This window comes from Elephas maximus, chromosome X (genome assembly GCF_024166365.1).
Source record: "Elephas maximus indicus isolate mEleMax1 chromosome X, mEleMax1 primary haplotype, whole genome shotgun sequence".
NCBI classification, from domain to species: Eukaryota; Metazoa; Chordata; class Mammalia; order Proboscidea; family Elephantidae; genus Elephas; species Elephas maximus.
Window position 1 is genome coordinate 23454384 of NC_064846.1, and position 20421 is coordinate 23474804.

Here is a 20421-nt window from a genome sequence, read left to right on the forward strand (position 1 = left end):
GAAACAACAGCAAAAACATCCTAAAATATATGTGCAGGTATATATGTACATATGTATGCATATATGTGTATAACTCATTGCCGTCGAGTCGATTCTGACTCATAGCGACCCTATAGGAGAGTAGAATTGCCCCACAGAGTTTCCGAGGAGTGCCTGGTGGATTCAAACTGTTGACCTTTTGGTTAGCAGCTGTAGCACTTAACCACTGCACCACTAGGGTTTCCATATATGTGTATAGGTATGTATATTTGTGTGTGTGTATTTTTTGGGTTATATATGTATATATATGTATATACATGTACATATATATATATATATATGCTGCTTCCATGGCTGTTGACTGTGGATCCAAGTAAAATGAAATTCATGACAACTTCAATCTTTTCTCCGTTTATTGTGATGTTGCTCATTGGTCCAGTTGTGAGGATTTTTGTTTTCTTTATGTTGAAGTGTAATCCATACTAAAGGCTGTGGATATATATGTATATACATAGGCAAATGTATATGTGTCTCTGCAACTGTACGCACATATATTCGTATATATAATAAAGCACATAGGGAACACAGTAATGGATACCTCTTAGACATAACCAAACAGCTTGCAGGATTGGATTTCTGGGTTTGAAGGATTACGACCATAGTTTCATGGGGCATGTCTGTCAATTGGCATGATATAGTTCATAAAGTTACGTTGTACATCCTAGTTTGGTGGGTAGTGTCTGGGGTCTTAAAAGCTTGAGAGTGGCCATCTAAGATACAACTATAGGTATTTACTCATCTGGAGTGAAAGAGAAATAATGAAACCAAAGACTAAAGGAAGAAACCCGTCTACAGGAACCACAGTCTGATCTACCCCAAGACAAGAAGAACTAGATGGTGCCCAGCTACCACTACCAACTGTTCTAATTAGGGCCAAAATAGATGGACTCTGGTAGAATGGGAGAGAATTATGGAAGAGAACCTCAAATTCTTAAGAAAAAAAAAAAACAGACCTACTGAACTGGTTAACTCTGGAGGACTCCCTGACTGAGACTATGGCCCTGAAATACTCTTCAGACCTTGAACTGAAACTAACCTCTGAGGTTACCATGTAGCTAAATAACAAGTTGGCTCACAAAATAGTGAATATCACCCATAAGCACTGTGCTCCTTTTAAAAATTCACCTATATGTGACCAAATGGTCCAACAATTACTTTAAAACAAAGACTAGAATGTTTAAGGGGCAGGGAAACTAGATTAATGGAATGGAACAACAAGAATGGAAATAATGAGAATGTTCACACATTGGGAAGAATGTGACCAACATTATTGAATAGCTTGTGTAGAAATTGTTGAATGGGATTCTAAACTACTGTGTAAACCTTCACCAAAAATACAATATTATTATTTTTTTAAAAGGGTCATGAAACTCAAGGGAAGACTGAAAAACTCACATATTGGAGGAGACTAAGGAGATGTCACAACAAAATAAAATGTGGGAACCTGGGTTGGATACTGGACCCAAAAAAGGATATTAGTAGGAAACTGATGAAATTAAAATAATGTCTGTAGTAGCTTAGTGAATAGCAGCATAACAATGTTAACTTTCTAGTTTCAATAACTGTACCATGATTACAATGGTTTGGCAGCTCCGACCAACCCAGTGATGTTGCCGAAGAAAGCCCTGACGATCTGCTTCCATAAAGACTACAGCCAAAAAAAATCCCTTTGGAGCAGGTCTACTCTGTCACATGGGGGTCACTGTGAGTCAAATTGACTCAGTGGCAAAGGGCAGGGACAGATTACCCAATAAGCAAGATAAGCACGTGCTTAGGGCATCAACAAAACAGGGCACCAGTTGTACAAAGCAAAGACCCATAGATGCCAAGCAGACATGACACAAGGAAAAGCAAGCGCCACAGTGGAACAGAAACTGGCAGGGCACGAAATGAAATTGATACCAGCTTCAGTGCCTGAGAATATGCTGGCTGGAAATAAAATTCACACAGAGTCACAAGGGCACCCATGTGCAGGGTTGTGTAAGCTATGAGGTCCGTACCACTTCAACACCTTCATTGACATACGCCAATTTTACATTCAATTGCTAATATTATAGTCACATTTAAAAAGAAGTTGCATCATGGATAGCTAAGACACACACACACACACACATATATAGATACACGCATGTATATAACTCACATATCCTGTTTGAATGCGTGAGTAAACAGAGGGGAGGGCTCCACAGATTATCAATGTTTAGGGCCCTCACATGCCTTAATCTGGCTTTGGCAACGGGCTTGATTTTTTTGTTTTATGTACGATGTTAACATTAAAGGAAGCTGGATGAAGGGTATACAGGAGACCTATGTACTAATTTTGCAACTTTTCTGTGTCTAAAATTATATCAAAATAAAAATCTGTTTTTGAAAAAAAAAAAAGTACGCAGAACAAGCTATATACAGCGTGGTATTCTTCCCATCTACTAATTGATTCAACAAATATTTGAGTGTCTAATATGTGTCAGGTTCTATTCTAGGTGCTGGAAATACATTAGTGAGCAAAAAATAGCAGAGATTCCTGCTCCCATGAGCTTATATTCTGGCAGGGAGGACAGAAAATAACATAAACATATCTAAAAGAAGTAAATTATATCACATGTTAGAAGGTTATAAGTGCTATAGAAATTTTAACAAAAGGCAGAGTAGAGTTAAGGGGAACAGTAGTGCTGGGTGGGTTGGGCAGGTTGCTCTATGGAACAAGATGGTCAGTAGACCTTATTGATAAAGTGACATTTGAGCAAAGACCTGAAAGGATGGAAGAGTTAGGCACCCAGATATCTAGGGAAAGAAGGTTCCAGGGAGAAGGAAGAGCCAGGAACAGTGCAAAATATGTCAAATTTCCATCAAGATAGACAAACAAGGTAATTGGGGTCTTTGTCCCCATTTACATATATATATATTTTTAATATATTTATATATATTTTTTATGCCTATATTTAAAATTCCAAAGATTTTAGTTTGTTCCTAAAACTGCCATCTAAAAGGCTCAGTCTCTCTTATCTTAAAATGACACCTAGGTAGAAACGAATAGGTTTTTTCAGCAGACATGCCCGTGGTCAAGGGTGTTGACTACTCAAATTCTTCTTGTAGCTGTTGATGGAACCAGTTTAAATCAGATTTTTCAGCCCATGAGGATCTTCCCTACCTCTGTCATGACTGAGCCTCTTATGTTATCAGAGAGTTGATCTCAGTTTTATTTTTCTCATTCTCTGAAACAGGTATAGCAAGCTTAGAGATGGTTGCTAGGAATTCCAGATGAATGCAAAATTGAGAAACCACCCTTCTTAGTTCTGTGTCATACTTTCCGGACAGTTTTCCTCAGGCTAACATATCTGCTTCTGCAATCTATCACACCACTCCTTCAGCTTTGGGAGCACTAATTGCTAGTTGTCTTCTGCTTGCCTCTGGGGGTGAATCCCTCCCCTATCCCCTCTCCCAGGTTCTTACCCTATCTCCCCTGCACTCTCATTCTCTTAGCCCCGACTGTGTGTGTTCCTCTATGTCATCACCACATCTCTGCTTTCCCTGGATCCAGTCTTCCAACCTGCTACAGAGTCTCAACTTGAGAACGCTGTCCCACCTACTCTCACACTCTTCCCCCAAATGAGCCACTCCATTGGGATTCCCTCTCCATATTGTGCATATGCTCTTTCATCACCAATATTATTCTCTTTTTATTCCTTTCACTAGTCTGTCCTAACTGAAATGGAGCTTTCCACAGATACGATGACATCTCCCAGACTATTTATCTAACACAACTATTCTGCTTTTACTAGTGTGGTGTGTGGGAGTGTGCGTGTGGGAGTGCGCACGTGCTCCTGTGTAGAGGAAGAGGAAGTTTTGGATTAGCTCTGATTCTGTTTTGGATTTGGATTTTATATTATTTGTTTTGTTTTGAGATATAATTCACATATCAAAATTCATCCCTTTAAAGAATACAATTTCAGGTGTTTTTTTTTTTAATATATTCACAGAGTGAGCCACCACTAATATCCAGTTTCAGGACATTTTCATCACCCCAAATGGAAGCCCCATACCAATTAAGTAGTTTCTCCCCATTCCTCCCTCCCCCCAGCCCCTGACAACCACTAATCTGCTTTCTGTCTATGGATTTGCCTATTCTGGATATTTCATATAAATGGAATCACACAATATGTGGCCTTTTGTGGCTAGCTTTTCTGACTTACCATAGAGTTTTCAAGGTTCATCCATGTTGTAGTATTTATCAGTATTTCATTCCTTTTTTTTTGTTTGTATAACATTCCCCTATACAGATATATCACATTTTGTTTATCCATTCACTAGTTGATGGGCATTTTGGTTGTTTTTACTTTTTCACTATTGCAAATAGTGCTGGCATAAACATTTGTGTAGAAGTTTTTGTTTAAATACATGTTTTCAGTTGTTTTGTGTATATACCTAGAAGTGGAAGTGTTGGGTCATATAGCAATTCTATGTTCAACTTTCTGAGGAACTACCAAACAGATTTTCACAGAGGCTGCAACATTTTTCATCCCCACCAGTAACATATGAAGATTTTAATCTCTCCACATACTTGCCTGCACTTGTTATTGTCTGTCTTTTTGAAGATAGTCATTTTAGTTAGAGTGAAGTGGTATCTCATTGCAGTTTTGATTTATTGGTCCCTTTTTTTTTTTTTTAGTGACTTGACTAGTGCTACCACTCATCCGTCAGTTTCACGTCCTATGGTGGCTTCCGTGTTGCTGTGATGCTGGAAGCTATGCCACTGGCGTTTCAAATAAGGGCAGGGTCCCCCATGGTGGACAGGTTTCAGTGGAGCTTCCAGACTAAGACAGATTAGGAAGTAGGACCTGGTGATCTACTTCTTAAAAATTGGCCAGTGAAAATCTTATGAATAGCAGTGGAACATTGTCTGATATATTACAGTGTTTTGACAACTGAAGATGCCTAAAGTGTGCCTAAGGTGTGCCTGACCCAAGCCATGGTCTTTTCAATCATCTCAAATGCATATGAAAGCTAGACAATGAATAAAGAAACCGAAGAGGATTGATGCCTTTGAATTATGGCATTGGTGAAGAATACTGAATATACCATGGATGGCCAGAAGAACAAACAAGTCTGTTTTGGAAGAAATACAGCCAGAATGCTCCTTAGAAGCAAGGATGGCGAGACTTCATCTCATGTACTTTGGACATGTTATCAGGCAGGACCAGTGCCTGGAGAAGGACATCATGCTTGGTAAAGTAGAGGGTTAAGGAAAAAGAGGAAGATTGTCAATGAGATGTATTGACACAGTGGCTGCAACGATGGGCTCAAACAAAGCAACAAGTGTGAGAATGTTTTGTTCTGTTGTACATAAGGTTGCTATGAGTTGGAATCAATTTGATGGCACCTGACAACAAAAAAAAAGAAAAAAGAAAAAAAATTTTCTTTTTTTTTTAACAACGAGAAGTGACTAGTGATGTTGAGCATGTTTTCATGTGCTTATTGGTCATTTGAATCTCTTTGGGAAAATGTCTAGTCAAATAATTTGCCCATTTTTTAAATTGGATTATTTATCTTTTTCTTACTGAGTTATAACATTTTTGGGTATATTCTGGATGCCAGTCTATAATCAGATATATTATTTATAAATATTTTCTCCCATCCTGTGAGTTGTCATTTCACTTTTTTGACGGTGTCCTTTGAAGCACTAAAGTTTTTTTATGATGTCTGATTTATCTATTTCTTCTTTGTTGCTTTTGTTTTTCATGTCATATATGAATCCATTGCCTTATTTTAGGTCACAAAGATTTACACCTCTTTTCTTCTAAGCATTTTATAATTTTAGCTCTTATATTTAGGCATTTGATTTAGTTTGAGTTAATTTTTGTAGGAGTTCAACTTCGTTCTTCTGCGCGTAGATCTTCAGTTGTTCCAGCACCATTTGTTAAAAAGACTACTCTTCCCCCATTGAATTGTCTTGGTACCCCCGTCAAAAATCAACTAACTGTAAATGCTAAGGGTTAATTTTTGGATCTCAATTAAATTTCCTCTTTGTTATACGTTCTGAAATCAGAAAGTGTGAATCCTCCAACTTTGTTTTTGGTTTTCAAGATTGTTTTGGCTATTCTAGATCCCTTGAATGAATTTTAGGATCAGCTTGTCAATTTCTGGGGTAAAAAGGCAGCTGGGATTTTGGTAGGGATTGTATTCCCTGACTTTATTTTCCTATTCTGTCCCCATGAATATCAGCATTTCCAAAAGTTCTGTCCTATGGCTTTCCATTTTTCTCTTTTTATATTCATTTTCTCTAAGAACGTATGCATCCCTACTACCTCAACTATCCTCTATATGTAAAACACTTGCAATTCTTTCTCCTCACACCCACTGTCCCTTCTGTGCTCAAGCCTATGTGTCCAACTGTGTGCTAGACATTTCTATTTAGATGCTTAATGGATGCCCCAAAACACACATGTTGAAAACACAGCACATCAATATTTGCTCCACTCATACACTTTCCCATTTTTATCAATGGCACCACCACCCTGTAGGTTTTACTGACCCGAAACAATTCTTTCCCTTAGCCTTCCTAACTACTGTGCCACCAAGCCCTGTTGTTTCCAAATCTTCCATTGAAATAATGGTCACCTCTGTGTATCCTTTATTTCAATTACTACCATCATCATTTACATTCAAGTCCTTGTTGTAATATGCTTGAATTAATCAACTCATCTTCTAATTAGTTCCCTTGCTATGTTGTTGTTATGTGTCCTCAAGTCAGTTTTTTTACTTATGGCAACCCAGTGTGACAGAGTAGAACTGCCCCAAAGGGTTTTCTAGGCTGTAGTCTTACAGGAGGAAACCCTGGTGGCTAGTGTTTAAGTGCCACGCTGCTAACCAAAGGGTCGGGAGTTCAAATCTGCCAGGCGCTCCTTGGAAACTCTATGGGGCAGTTCTACTCTGTCCTATAGGGTCGCTATGAGTCAGAGTCGACTTGACGGCACTGGGTTTGGTTTGTTTTTTGGTTTAGTCTTACAGGAGCAGATCACCAGGTCTTTTCTCCTGCAGAGCCGCTACCCACCCACTGCCGTCGAGTCGATTCCGACTCATAGCGACCCTATAGGACAGAGTAGAACTGCCCCATAGAGTTTCCAAGGAGCGCCTGGTGCTAGGTAGGTTCAAACGTTTGGTTAGCAGCCAGGCACTTAACCTTTTCACCACCAGGACTCCTCGCTATAGTTTCTCCGATATCCTTGTGCTTCCTGCACAAATCCACCAGGTGTTATTTTTTTACACTGACTTGACCGTGTCACTTCCCTGCTCAAAAAACTTCAAGGACTCTCTATTGGATAAAGTACAAACTTTTGGGGATGCAGTTTGAAGATCCTGTACTTTCTAGACCCACCTACAGCACTTTGTTCACACATCCCTTAGAGCCCAAATTATGTTGTCAGGTAATTATCCATTCATGTGCCTGTATCCTGCACTGAACTGTGAGTTCCTAGAGACCAGGAATAGCATTGTATTTATTTTGTAGCCCAAGGCCTAGCTCATACTGGTTGTTCAACACACAGAAGTTACCTTGAATAAAATTGTGCTTTTGGATCATAGAAGTTACACGGAGAGTGTGGAAGGTGGTTGGGTGTTCGCTATGGAACTTGTCCTTTGTAGTGGTGGTGCCCTTCTTTCTCACTTTTCTTCCTTTCTCAAATTGATACCAAACATTAGATTGCAGTATTTCATTTTACTGTTTTGGGCTTTCCTACCCTGCCTGGCTCTGGCACATCCGGTTGTTCCTCACTTGACCCCATAAATGTTCCCTCACCAAGCGAGATTGCCAGAGAGTGGTCAGGATATTCTGACCAGCAGTCTGTAGGACACTCTGATTGTCCACATCCATGAATGGCTCTCTGGAAGCCACATTCACACTCTACGTTTCACTAAACATTGACTAGCATGACCATCTGCAAGCCTGAAAGTATTGATGGCATCACAGCCTGGATGTTGCTATTGAATTTGAACTAATTTTTAAGGTTCAGTCATGGTAAAGAACTAAATCTGTATATTTAATAGCCAAGTGAAAGAAAAGTTCTAAGATAATTTTTTTTAAAAATCCAGTCTTGAGAATTTCCAATGATTTTGCAACAGGCACTCTTTATAGTAACTAGTTTAAATCTCCATATTACTGCAAATGAATCTAAAAGTGATAATGAAAAGATGGCAACAATAACACTCTCTCCCATGTACTTTGACAAAGGCTGTAAAATGTAATTATAGGTGGGCCCTAATCTATGAAAATCTGATATAATAAACTCTGAATTGATGAAATAGATAAATCAGAAAGGACAATCATTTGTATTAAAGGAGGATTCGTCACTTACACTAGAAAGTTGCTGATCTCAAACTTTTCTGTGCTTTGCCAGCATCTTTACCCACGTGGTGTCACCATGAGTAGGAATCAACCCGATGGCAACTAACGGCAACAATCCCTTAAAATTATTAAAGTGAAATACTGGGTAAGACCTCTGATTCTTGTGAGTCTTCATCGACACCCCATACTTTATGTTAGCTCAAGGTTATATTAAAAGTTTTGCTATTAATAAGTAATGTTTCATTTAACAATCTTTAAAAAAACGAACAAATGAAAATCTGCATTTGTTTCCATCTTTTTCAGAACAAGCCTATAGATAAGGTGAGACTTCTGGTACGATCGTGTTTATCTCTTTAGTCCTAACAACAACATGGACGTATTTTGATTTAACAGATGAAGAAAATGAGGCTAGAGAAGTCAAATGATTTGAGTAAGGACACAGGGAGACAAACCTAGGTCTATCTGACTCCAATATCTAGGTTTTTCTCTTCTGTGACAGTTGTTGTATGCCATCGAGTGGATTCTGACTCATAGCAACCCTATAAGACAGAGTCAAACTACCTCATAGGGTTTTCTAGGTTGTAATCTTTATGGGAACAGATCACCAGGTCTTTTCTCCCGCGGAGCCACTGGTGGGTTTGAATCATTGACCTTTCGGTTAGCAGTTGAGCACTTAACCGTTGTGCCACCAGGGCTCCTTCTTCTCTGACTACTCCTGTCTTATTGTGGGCTCCTTTTCCTCTACCTATCCTTTATATAATGATATTCCTTCCATTTCTATCCTGAACCCTTGTCTCTTTACATTCTATAACTCTCCCCTAGGAAATGGTCATCTTTCCCAAGGAATAAAAAAAAAAATCAAACCCATTGCCATCGAGTCAATTTCTACTCATAGCGACCCTATAGGACAGAGTAGAACTGCCCCACAGGGTTTCCAAAGCACGCCTGGTGGATTTGAACTGCCGACCCCTTGGCCAGCAGCCATAGCTCTTAACCGTTACACCACCAATAGAATTAGTTACCAGTTATATACTGAGGACTACCACCTCAATGACTACAGCTTAGACCTTCCACCTAAGTCCCAGCCCCATGTGGTCAACTGCCAAACTGCATATATCTCCATTTGAATGTCCTGTTGGCACCTCACCTCAAACTCTACATGTCTCAAACTGAACTTATCACCTTTTGCCCACACCAGACCTGCTCCTTCTCCTGCGCTTCCTGCCTCAGTGAATGCTGCCACCATCCACCCAGTTGCCTGAGCCAGAAACCAAGGAGTCTTATTGGGCACCCTCTTGTCCTTCACCCCTCAATCCTATTGATTGTCTCTCTTAATATCTTTCTTCACTTAGATCTATTCCCCAGTGCATCCTCTCTTACTTGGACCACTGTGGCACCCAGGTAATTGGTCCTCCTACATCTGCTCTTGTCTCCCCACCACCTCCAATTTCTTTGCCACATAGTCAGTTATTTCAGCATATCATTTTCCTGCTTTTAACCCTTAAATGGTGTCCCATCACCCTAAAGATAAAGCCCAAACTCCAAAGACTGGTATGCCTTTCCCAACCCCCTGGGGCAAACCTTCCTGTGTGCTCCCCCAGAATCCTGTGATTAGTTACCCTGCTGAGACACTCTCAACTTGGATTGAAATTTGCTAGTTTGCTTGTCTTGCTCCTTGACAAGGCTGAAGACTGGTATTTGTGTTGTGTTCCCAGGACCCAGTCCAGTCCTATTAAATGCTTTGTTGAATGAAGTAACTCATACAATTGTCTATACTTATGTATTTCTCTTTGTAATACTCGTTTGGATTAAATAGTCCTTGGGTACCCATTAGTGGCAAAGTCTGAGGAGGCAAATGATTGATGGTCTTGAATTGTTTAGTCACTAGTGATTGGGCCAGGAAACAGAAGAAAGATGCTTTGCTTTCAAGAGTTGAGGGATCAACTCTTGGGCCCCTACTGCCAGTTCAGAGCGTTTAGTGGATGTGGGGAGTTGTATAGTTAGTACTTTCTGGAATCTTTTGGGTTCTACATGAACACAGATTATAAATGCCTCCTTGCTGAATTAGCATAACTGAGTAGTGAAAATCTCTCCTAGCCCTCTTCACTTCAGCTTCCCCTGCAAAAATGTCAAATATACCAAATAAGTAAGAAATCATTTGGCAAAAAACAAGAATAGAATGAAAAAAAATCCATGAACAAACCTGTATGAGAAATGTGGGAATTTTCCACTCCTCATCTATAAAAAACAGTTAACATCCAGTTACATAACTCAAGTTGTAGAAAATTGAAACTTTCCCCCTAGGGCTGTATTATGACCATGCCAATGAAAGCATATGGTTGGGACATGCCAATGTGAGGAAACCACAAGTGACAAATTATATCAGTTCCAGTGATGGAGACTGCATTAGCTTGTCACTAAATAGAAAGCGTCAAGGTAGAGTGTATGTGGGTGTATTTTCAAACACAGAACTAAATGAAAATTAAATCAATTATCAGAATAATTTGAGCCCCAGTTCCCCAAGGTTTGCTTCAATTAGATAATTGGTGCAATTAGGTGAAAGGTTTTGGGGTAGATTTTTCGGGCCTGAATTATCTCAAATTACTTTAATTCTCCACTTCACTTTGATTATGTAGACCTAGCTCATGCTTGAGTGTAAATTTAAGTTACAGTTATGCTGTTAGTTCAGGAAATTCCTTGCTATATGGGCATTTTTTTCTCCCATCAAATGTGTTCTGCACACTAGGTTTAGAAACCAAGTTCAATTACAAACCACCGCTTTATAGAATAAAAGTGTAGGACTTTCTACTTAACACATAATGGGAAACAATGACTGGAAAGGAGTACTTTAATGAAACTCTCTGCTCAGTAGTAAGCACTGCTGCCTCTAATACTTCCTTTTTTGTTGTTGAATCGGCTAAGCTTGAGGAAAAAAAAAGTTGACTCAAGGCAAATAATACTTTATGTAGACTTGGCCTTAACTGAAATTATTTTAAATGGTTAAAAACTTACTGTATCGTAGTGGAAACACCTTGATTATCCTCAGGTCAAATTCTTAGCAATTTCAACCAACTTCGTTGTTGTTAGTTGCTGTCAAGTTGACTGACTTAGGCTGGGTTCTCTAGAGAAGCAAAACCAGGAAAGTGTATAAATATGTATATATTCTTGTTGTTCGGTGCCATCAAGTCAGTTCCGACTCATAGCCACCCTATATAAAACAGAACTAAACACTGCCTGATCCTGCACCATCCTCACAATCCTTGTTATGCTTTAGCCCATTGTTGCAGCCACTGTGTCAATTCATCTCGTCAAGGGTCTTCTTCTCTTTTGCTGACCCTCTACTTTACCAAGCATGATGTCCTTCTTCAGGGAATGATCCCTCCTGATAACATGTCCAAAGTATGTGAAACGTAGTCTCACCATCCTTGCTTCCAAGGAGCATTCCGGTTGTACTTCTTCCAAGTCAGATTTGTTCCTTCTTTTGGCAGTCCGTGGTATATTCAATATTCTTTGCCAACACCATAATTCAAAGGTGTCAATTTTTCTTCGATCTTCCTTATTCATTGTCTAGTTTTCGCATGCATGTGAGGTGACTGAAAACACTACAGCTTCTGTGAAATGCACCTTAGTCTTCAAGGTGACATCTTTGCTTTTTAACAGTTAAAGATGTCTTTTGCAGCAGATTTGCCCAATGCAATGTGTCATTTGACTACTTTTTTTATTTTTATTGTGCTTTAAGTGAAAGTTTATAAATGAAGTCAGTCTCTCACACAAAAATTTATATACACTTTGCTATGTACTCCTAGTTGCTCTCCCCCTAATGAGAGCACACTCCTTCTCTCCACTCCCTATTTTCATGTCCATTAGGCCAGCTTCTGACCCCCCTACCCTCCCATTTTTCCTCCAGACAGGAGCTGCCCACAGTCTCATGTCTCGACTTGATGCAAGGAGCTCGCGCTTCACCAGTATAATTTTATATCCCATTGTCCAGTCCAGTCCAAACCCTGTCTAAAGAGTTGGATTTGGGAATGATTCCTGTCTTGGGCTAACAGAAGGTCTGGGGACCATGACCTCTAGGGTTCTTCCAGTCTCAGTCAGACCATTAAGTCTGGTCATCTTACAGGAATTTGAGGTCTGCATCCCACTGCTCTCCTGCTCCCTCAGGGGTTCTCTGTTGTGTTCCCTGCCAGGGCAGTCATCGGTTGCAGCCGGACACCATCTAGTTCTTCTTGTCTCAGGCTGACGTAGTCTCCAATTTATGTGGCACTTTCTGTCTCTTGGGCTCATAATTACCTTGTGTCTTCAGTGTTCTTCATTCTCCTTTGCTCCAGGTGGGTTGAGACAAATTGATGCATCTTAGATGGCCGCTTGCTAGCGTTTAAGATCCCAGGCGCCACTCCACAAAGTGGGATGAAGAATACTTTCTTAATAGGTTTTATTATGGCAATTGACCTAGATGTCCCCTGAAACCATGGTCCCCAAACCCCTGCCCCTCCTACACTGGCCTTCGAAACATTCAGTTTATTCAGGAAACTTCTTTACTTTCGGTTTAGCCCAGTTGTGCTGACCTCTCCTGTATTGTGTGTTGTCTTTCCCTTCACCTAAAATAGTTCTTGTCTACCATCTAATTAGTGAAAACCTCTCTCCCTCCCTCCCTCCTTTTTCCCTCCCTCCCCCCTCTCGTAACCATCAAATAATATTTTCTTCTCTGTTTAAACTATTTTTTGAGCTCCTATAATAGTGGTCTCATACAATATTTGTCCTTTTGCAACTGACTAATTTCACTCAGCATAAGGCCTTCCAGATTCCCCCGTGTTAAGAAATGTTTCACCGATTCATCGTTGTTCTTTATCGATGTGTAGTATTCCATTGTGTGAATATATCATAATTTATTATTCCATTCATCCATTGATGGGCACCTTGGTTGCTTCCATCTTTTTGCTATTGTAAACAGTGCTGCAATGAACATGGGTGTGCATATATCTGTTTGTGTAAAGGCTCTTATTTCTCTGGGATATATTCCAAGGAGTGGGATTGATGGATTGTATGGTAGTTGTATTTCTAGTTTTTTTTTTAATTTTTATTTTTCTTTAAGAGAAAGTTTACTAAACAAGCAGGACTCTCATACAAAAATTTATAAACACCTCGCTATATACTCCTAATTGCTCTCCCCCAATGAGACAGCACACTCTTTCCCTCCTCTATTTCTTTTCGTGTCCATTCGGCTAGCTTCTCATCCTCTCTACCCTCTCATCTCCCCTTCAGACAGGAGATGCCAACATAGTCTCATGTGTCTACTTGATCCAAGAAGCTCATTCTTCACCAGTATCATTGTCTATCCCGTAGTCTAGTCAATCCCTGTCTGAGGAGTTAGCTTTAGGAATGGTTCCTGTCTTGGGCTAACAGAAGGTCTGGGGAACATGACCTCTGGGGTCATTCTAGTCTCAGTCAGACCATTAAGTCTGGTCTTTTTATGAGAGTTTGGGGTCTGCATCCCACTGCTCTCCTGCTCCCTCAGGGGTTCTCTGTTGTGTTCCCTGTCAGGGCAGTCACTGGTTGTGGCCAGGCACCATCTAGTTTTTCTATCTCAGGCTGATGTAGTCTCTGGTTGTTGGGGCCCTTTCTGTATATTGGGCTCATAATTGCCTTGTGTCTTTGGTGTTCTTCATTCTCCTTTGCTCCAGGTCGGTTGAGACCAAGTGATGCATCTTAGATGGCCACTTGCTAGCGTTTAAGGCCCCAGATGCCACTCTCCAAAGTGGGATACAGAATGTTTCCTTAATAGATTTTATTATGGCAATTGACTTAGAAGTCCCTTGAAACTATGGTCCCCAAACCCCCACCCCGGCTACGCTGGCCTTCGAAACATTCAGTTTATTCAGGAAATTTCTTTGCTTTTGGTTTAGTCCAGTTGTGTTGACCTCTCCTGTATTGCGTGTTGTCTTTCCCTTCACCTACAGTAGTTCTTATCTACTATCTAATTAGTGAAATCCCCTCTCCCTCTCTCCTTCCCTCCCCTCTCTCATAACCATCAAAGAATATTCTCTTCTCTGTTTAAACTATTTCTCGAGTTCTTATGATAGTGGTCTTACACAATATTTGTCCTTTTGCAGCTGACTAATTTCACTCAGCATAATGCCTTCCAGATTTCTCCATGTTATGAAATGTTTCACAGATCCATCACTGTTCTCGATGAGTAGTATTCCATTGTCTGAATATACCATAATTTATTTAGCCATTCATTCATTGATGGGCACCTTGGTTGCTTCCATATTTTTGCTATTGCAAACAGTGCTGCTAAAGGTTCTTATTTCTCTAGCATATATTCCAAGCAGTGGGATTGCTATATCATATGATAGGTCTATTTCTAGCTTTTTAAGGAAGCACCAAATCGATTTCCAAAGTGGTAGTACCATTTTTACATTCCTACCAGCAGTGTATAAGTGTTCCAGCCTCTCCACAACCTCTCCAACATTTATTATTTTGTGTATTTTGGATTAATGCCAGCCTTGTTCGAGTGAGATGGAATCTCATTCTAGTTTTGATTTGCGTTTCTCTAATGGCTAATGATCGTGAACATTTCCTCATGTATCTGTTAGCTACCTGAATGTCTTCTTTAGTGAAGTGCCTGTTCATATCCTTTGCCCATTTTTAAATTGGGTTATTTGTCCTTTTGTAGTTGAATTTTTGCAGTATCATGTAGTTTTTAGAGATCAGATGCTGATTGGAAATGTCATAGCTAAAAACTTTTTCCCAGGCTGCGGGTAATCTTTTTACTCTTTTGATGAAGTCTTTGGATGAGCATAGGTGTTTGATTTTTAGAGCTCCCACCAATGACATTTTTTAATGAGATGGAGAAACAACTAACCAACTTTATATGGAAGGGAAAAAGGCCCCAGATAAGTAAAGCATGACTGAAAAGGAAGAATAAAGTGGGAGGCCTCACACTACCTGATTTTAGAACCTATTATACCGCCACGGTAGTCAAAACAGCCTGGTACTAGTACAACAACAGATACATAGACCAATGGAACAGAATTGAGAATCTAGACATAAATCCATCCATATATGAGCAGCCAATATTTGGCAAAGGCCCAAAGTCAGTTAAATGGGAAAAGACAGTCTCTTTAACAAATGGTGCTGGTGTAACTGGATACCCATGTGCAAAAAAATGAAACAACACCCATACCTCACACCATGCACAAAAACAAACTCAAAACTGATCAAATACCTAAATATGAAATCTAAAATGATAAAGACCATGGAAGAAAAAATAGGGACACCGCTAGCAGCCCTAATACATGGCATAAACAGTATACAAAACATTACTAACAGTGGTTTTTGAGCAGGGGATTGTTCAGTTTCCAAGTGTTTGATTTCTTTTCCCTGCTTTTTCTGTTATTCATTTCTACTTTTATGGCCTTTTGGTCAGAGGAGATGCTTTGTAATATTTTGATGTTTTGGATTCTGCTAAGGCTTGCTTTATGACCTAATATGTGGTCTATTCTCGAGAATGTTCCATGTGCACTAGAAAAGAAAGTATGCTTGGCTGCTGTTGGGTGGAGTGTTCTGTATATGTCTATGAGGTCAAGTTGTTTGATTGTGGCATTTAGATCTTCTGTGTCTTTATTGAGCTTCTTTCTGGATGTTTTGTCCTTCACCAAAAGTGGTGTGTTGAAGTCGCATACTATAATTGTGGAGCTGCCTATCTCACTCTTCAATACCATTAGAGTTTGTTTTATGTATCTTGCAGCCCTGTTGTTGGGTGCATAAATATTTAATATGGTTTTATTCTCCTGGTATGTTGTCCCTTTTATCATTATATAGTGTCCTTCCTTATCCTTTGTGGTGGATTTGACTTTAAAGTCTATTTTGTTAGAAATTAATATTGCCACTCCTGCTCTTTTTTGATTGTTGTTTGCTTTATATATTTTTTTCTATCCTTTGAGGCTTAGTTTGTTTGTGTCTCTAAGTCTAAGGTATGTCTCTTGTAGGCACCATATAGACGGATCATGTTTTTTTATCCATTCTGTCACACTCTGTCTCTTTATTGGTGCATTTAGGCCATTTACATTCAGCATAATTATGGGTAGGTATGAGTTTTTTTTATTTTATGAGTTTAGTGCTGAGCTGAATCCATACACGAACAGTGAATGGACTCCTAAGCTCATACACCTTATAACAGCTCTCACCAATTCTGCGTTCCACTTGCTCAAATCTGCTCCTCTGACTTTCTATTGAATTGTCTACTTCTGTAATTTTATTGTTAATCTTCTATATTTGTGATTGCTGTCTCTCTTTGGATTCTTGCAGCTTATTAAATTTTTCATTATGTTCGTGAATAACCTTTTTAATTTCTTCAACTGCTTTATCTCTGTGTTCCCTGGCTTCTTCTGCGTACTGCCTTATCTCCTTCATGATCTCATTCCTAATGTCTTGAAGAGTTCTGTATATTAATCTTTTGTATTCCGCTTCTGATAATTCCAGGAAGCCCCCTTCATCCATAAGATCCCTGGATTCTTTGTTTTGAGAGCTTGTTGAAGCGATCATGTCCTGCTTCTTTATGTGGCTTGATACTGACTGTTGTCTCTGGGCCATCTATAAGTTATTGTATTAGTTTATTTTATGTTTGCTTACTGTATCCTAGCTTCTTGCTTTGTTTTGTTTTGATATGTCCAAATAGGTTGCTTGAGTGAGCTAGCTTGATTATTTTTGCCTTTGAAGCTCTGACATCCTGTCATCAGATGGCTAGAGCTGTTATCAGGTGTATGAGCCTAGGTCCATTCACTTTTCTTTTATGGGTTCAGCTCAGGTGTCCAGGTAGCTGGTCATCAAGTGTGTGGTACAGGCTCTGTCCTACAGTCTTAGAGGGGTAGAGATGATTGGTTTATGTACAGGTATCTGGTTGCAGCAGGGGGTCACGCTCTGAACAAAGAAGGGAGCTGACAAATGTCTTCCAAATGTCCGTGAGGAAAGCACATCCTTGTTCCCTAGAGTGCACAGGTGGGTGGGTTCTGCAGGCAGACCCTGGGCACCCAGTGCTTTTGGTTCTAAGGACTGAGAAGTACCAGTTATCCTCGGACCCCTGTCGTGGTTCACTTGGTGACCTGAGTGGAGCCACCAGACCTTAGGCCCCTGATGTGGGTAGGTGAGGACCCTGTTTATTAGGCAAAACGGTGTCAGATATCAAACACCCACTGCACAGCTGAAACAGTTGCAGTCTGCCAACAAGGGCCTATTCTTCTGAAAGAAGCCTACACAGGTCCATGCAGGGGGCAAAGGTATTCAATGTCCACAGACCTTTCATGCCTGGACAGGAGCCACTTCTGTCCTGAGCTCCCCAGATTAGTGGAGCTGACAGGTTATCTTTTTGCCTAATTTTGCATTTATTACTTCTCCAAGGCCAGGAGAATGGCTCAGAGCACTCAGCTGGACCTATCTCAGGCCCAGGGAAATCAACAGCCAGTGAAGCTGGCTTGGGGGCTGGGGGTGCGGTAAAATATATGCAAGTTCTTAGCTTTTGCCGAGAGCACCGTTCTCTGGTTCCAGAGGTATGACTAGGCTGTGCATCTGGCTGTTTCTCCCTGAGGAAACAGGGGCCTAAAGCTACCACCAGGCTGCCGCTATCACTCCCGGGATTTGTGCCTGAGGGTTCCCAGCGATTCAGGTCCGGCAATTCCTCTCCACTTCTGAACCATCTCTCCCTCCCTCTGCTGCTCAATCTGTTTTCTAACTTTGCCTTTGATGTTCAGGGCTCCTAGCTTGTCATAAATATAATCATTTCACTTGTTTTTTCGGGCCTTTGTTGTAAGAGGGATCACCAGAAGCATGTGACTACTCCGCCATCTTGGCCCCACTTCCTTGTTTGACTTCTTGACTGCTGCTTCCATGGGTGTTGATTGTGGATTCAAGTGAAATGAAATCCTTGGCAACTTCAATCTTTTCTCCGTTTATCATGATGTTGCTTATCGGTCCAGCTGTGAGGATTTTTGTTTTCTTTATGTTGAGGTGTAATCCATAGTGAAGGCTGATGCCCCATTCTTCTTCATATAGTCTAGCTTCTCAGATTATGTGCTCAGCATACAGATTGAATAAGCTTGGTGAAAGGATACAACCTTGATACAAACCTTTCCTGACTTTAAACCATGAAGCATTCCCTTGTTCTGTTAGAACAAATGCCTCTTGATCTAAGTACAAGTTCCTCATGAGCACAATTAAGTATTCTGGAATTCCCATCCTTGGCAACGTTATCCATAATTTGTTAGAATCCACACAATCGAGTGCCTTTGCATAGTCAATAAAACACAGGTAAACATCTTTCTGGGGTTCTCTGCTTTTAGCCAGGATCCATCTGATATCAGTATTGACATCCCTCATTCCATGTCCTCTTCTGAATCGAACTTGAATTTCTGGCTATTCCCTGTTCACATGCTGCTGCAAGCATTTTTGAATGATCTTCAGCAAAATTTTACTTACATGTGTTATTAATTATATTGTTCAATAATTTCTGCATTCTGTTGGATCACCTTTCTTGGGAATAGGCATAAACATAGATTTCCTCCAGTTGGTTGGTCAGGTAGCTGTCTTCCAAATTTCTTGGCATAGACTAGTGAGCGCTTCCAGTGGTGCATCCATTTGTTGAAACATCTCAATTGATATTCCATCAATTCCTGGAGCCTTGTTTTTTGCCAATGCCTTCAGCACAGCTTGGACTTCTTCCTTTAGTACCATCATTTCCTAATCTTATACTACCTCCTGAAATGGTTGAGCGTGGACAAATTCCTTTCTGTGTAGTGACTCTGTGTATTCCTTCCATCTTCTTTTGATGCTTCCTGCATCGTTTGATATTTTCCCCATAGAATTCTTCAATACTGCAACTTGAGGCTTGAATTTTTCTCTTTAGTTTTTTCGGCTTGAGAAATGCGAGCATGTTCTTCCCTTTTGGTTTTCTAACTCCATGCCTTTGCACATGATATTGTAATGCTTTATTTTGTCTTGACAGAGCCGCCCTTTGAAATCTTCTGTTCAGCTCTTTTACTTTATCATTTCTTCCATTTACTTTAGGTACTCGATGCTCAGGAGCAAGTTTCAGAGTCTCTTCTGACATCCGTTTTGGTCTTTTCTTTCTTTCCTGTCTTTTTAATGACCTCTTGCTTTCTTCATATATAATGTCCTTGATGTCGTTTCACAACTTGTCTGATCTTCTGTAATTAGTGTTCAATGCATCAAATCTATTATTGAGATGGTCTCTAAATTTAGGTGGGATATACTCAAGGTTGTACTTTGGCTCTCGTGGATTTATTCTAATTTTCTTCAGCTTCAACTTGAACTTGCCTATGAGCGTTTCATGGTCTGTTCCACAGTCGACCCTTGGCCTTGTCCTGACTGATGATATTTAGCTTTTCCATCATCTCTTTCCACAGATGTAGTTGATTTGATTCCTGTGTATTCCATCTGGTGAGGTCCATGTGTATGTTGCTGTTTATGTTGTTGAAAAAATGTATTTGCAATGAATAAGTCGTTGGTCTTGGAAAATTCTATCATGCAATCTCCTGCATTGTTTCTATCACCAAGACCATATTTTCCAAATACCAATCCTTCTTCGTTTCCAACTTTTGTGTTCCAAACATCAGTAATTATCAAAATATCCTGATTGCATGTTTGATCAATTTCAGACTGCAGCAGCTGATAAAAATCTTCTATTTCTTCATCTTTGGCATTAGTGTTTAGTGAGTATATTTGAATAATGGTCGTATTAACTATGGTTTTCCTTGTAGGTATATGGATATTATCCTATCACTGACAGCATTGTACTTCAGGATAGACCTTGAAATTTTCTTTTTGACAACTAACACGATGCCACTCTCCTTCAATTCGTCATTCTTGGCATAGTAGACCATATGATTGTCAGATTCAAAATGGCCAGTACCAGTCCACTTCAGCTCACTAATGCTTAAGATATCGATATTTATCCATTCCTTTTCATTTTTGAGGATTTCCTATTTTCCTAGATTCATAGTTTGTACATTACAGGTTCCAATTAT

General features: G+C 39.9%; 1 long non-coding RNA gene across 2 annotated transcripts in view; it reads right to left on the reverse strand.

Annotated features, from left to right (window-relative positions):
• The window catches only part of LOC126069164 (uncharacterized), a 253482-nt gene that overhangs the window by 93509 nt on the left and 139552 nt on the right, over positions 1-20421 (reverse strand). For both annotated transcript variants that reach the window (XR_007515856.1, XR_007515857.1), the window contains one exon: positions 11390-11498. This is a non-coding gene — a long non-coding RNA (uncharacterized LOC126069164). The remainder of the gene's footprint in view (positions 1-11389; positions 11499-20421) is intronic.